We start from the raw sequence: 2,608 nt of genomic DNA on the forward strand, positions 1-2,608 counted from the left end.
CCATTGCCATCAGCGGTCCATTCTAGATGTCGATGGGCGCAACCGGTAGCACTCACACGAACATGTGCTTGTGTGAGTGCTACCGGTTGCGCCAGGCTGCCAACCGATGACGCTACTATTGAGGGTTGCAAGCGGGTCGGAAATCGCGTCTGTATGTTCCATCCATAGACTTATAAGATAGATGGACATTCGTATGAGAGAAGCTGAAGACGTGATACAAAAGAGAAAGAAACAGTCGGTAGTTCTCTTCTTTTTTAGTAGTGAATTGATTGGTCGCCATGGCAGGCCGAGAAGAGGCCGAGAGCAATAAAGATAGACGTTCGAGAGTTGTGGCCTTAAGCTAAAACTCCATGTACGGACCGTACTTGGGCCTGGCTCCTGATTGGTCACCGCAGCATTTGCCGGAGCTCACCGCATACATGGAGTCTTAGCTTTAGGTTCAAGCTAATTGGTCCCCCACCGCTTACTGTGGAAGAAGGAAACAACTATGTCTGGAGTAGAGCTGTCCTTCAATGTTGTTTTTAGCTCCTCTCGTATGAATGCTCCATCCATCTTATAAATCTATGGATCTATGGATCTATGGATCTTATCTATTTATTCAATCGCAATGATCATGTGATCAAATTGTTCGAATGTGAGATTTGTTAATTTTTTCTCTGCCCGAGATTTCAGACCGATTTCTAGTATCGTGAACATATCGGCCCGTATTCAGAACGTGCTTTTATCGATAAAAGCGCACTTTTATCTCTGAAATTCTATAATATATGTGACGTAAAGTATAGTATGTTAGTGTGCTAACATCGTTGTAAGCGCGTTCTGAATACGGGCCATCGGGCTTAATAACGTATTCGATTTAGGTCCGGTTGCACCAACGATACTTTGATTTTAAGCGAAACTTTAAGGCCCGTCTACAATACACGGAGTAAGAAGGAAGAGTAAGAAATTGACCAATCACAGTCGATTATTCTTCTCACATTCGACTGTGATTGGTCAATTTCTTACTCTTCCTTCTTACTCCGTGTATTGTAGACGGGCCTTAAGGGGATGCTGGAGTCTTCTTTTTTTACCGATAAAGCAAGCGTTTATATTTCCTGCGCGGTTCTTCGAATTAGTTGCACAGAATAAAAATTCCTTCTCCACGATTGAAATATCCATGCTAATGTACCTGCTCTTGGTATATTTTGTGTCCAAAACTGAAAAAAATAATAAATTTCAGATTCGTGTATCCATATGCTATCAGCTCACCAACATTTACTTCGTGAAAAAATTATATGCACGTTATATGCCCGAAATTAGGGCAGGAGCACATATAGAATAAATAGATGAATACAGTCGTATCTTTAGAATTAAGTTTTAACACCTAAATAAAAGATTAGTGCAAAGAACGAAATTGTGTGTCTAGCGCGTGAGAAATCGACGATGTACGACAGCTTAGACTTTTTAGTCATGAAACCGAGCAGTATTTTAGTTGATCTCTTTCTAAGGAATGGCGTTGCAATATGTTAGATAAGGACAGATGAATGCGTTTGAGCGAGACACAACGATATATAATGGCCCGTATTCAGAACGCGCTTACAATGATGTTAGCGCGTTAACATACTATACTTTACGTCATATATATTATAGAATTTCAGAGATAAATATGCTCTTTTATCGATAAAAGCGCGTTCTGAATACGGGCCTATAAGTATAAGAAATGAATGAAAGATGTTACTATAGTCGAATTTGGAATTTAAAAAAGTCTATACTATCGAACTTGATTAACTTCGACCGTCACTCCAGCATCCCCTTAATCGGGTTTAATAACATCCGTAATTATGAAATTGGCCAATCATAGCTGTTCTTCGGAAGAATGTAACGATTGTGAATGGCCAGTTTCATAACTACGGATGTTATTAAACCCGATTAAGCGTGCCGTGTAGCAGAGGTCTCTGACTCTCCTCCCGAGCAGAGGCGAAGTGTGTCGATTGAGTTTGAACAAAATTGTAAATGGAAAGCGACGTGTGTCGATTTGTGTCAAGTGTGTCGACTGTGTCTCCTAAAAGGAAAGCAGCCTAATAAGTAAACTGACGATGGTGAAAGTGGCCCTTAATCGGCCGATTAGTCCATTGGAATTGACCAATCGCATCTATCGTCAAACAAAATGACAAATGAGATTGGTTAATTCCGATGAACTAATCCACCGATTAAAGCCGTGTTCCAAATTTACTGTCAGCACTGAAAATGCTACAATTTACGTTACGTGCACTATAGATTCTCAGTACTAGCAGTCTATTTTGGAACACAGCCTAAGATAATCGGAGTTGGTGAGAGGCCCTAGGTTTGTTCGCGTCGCATACTCCAACATGCTTCAACATGTTCCTACCATAGCTCCTACTCACTCTAACAAGCGCGTTTGAGTGAGTAGGAGCTACAGTTGGAGGAAGTAAGAGTATGTTAAGGCCCGTCTACAATACACGGAGTAAGAAGTAAGAGTAAGAAATTGACCAATCACAGTCGATTATTCTTCTCACATTCGACTGTGATTGGTCAATTTCTTACTCTTACTTCTTACTCCGTGTATTGTAGATTGGCCTTTAGAGCATGCGACGCGAACAAACCTCAAAAT

The sequence above is a fragment of the Trachymyrmex cornetzi genome, unplaced genomic scaffold (assembly GCF_001594075.2).
Source record: "Trachymyrmex cornetzi isolate Tcor2-1 unplaced genomic scaffold, Tcor1.1 scaffold454, whole genome shotgun sequence".
NCBI classification, from domain to species: Eukaryota; Metazoa; Arthropoda; class Insecta; order Hymenoptera; family Formicidae; genus Trachymyrmex; species Trachymyrmex cornetzi.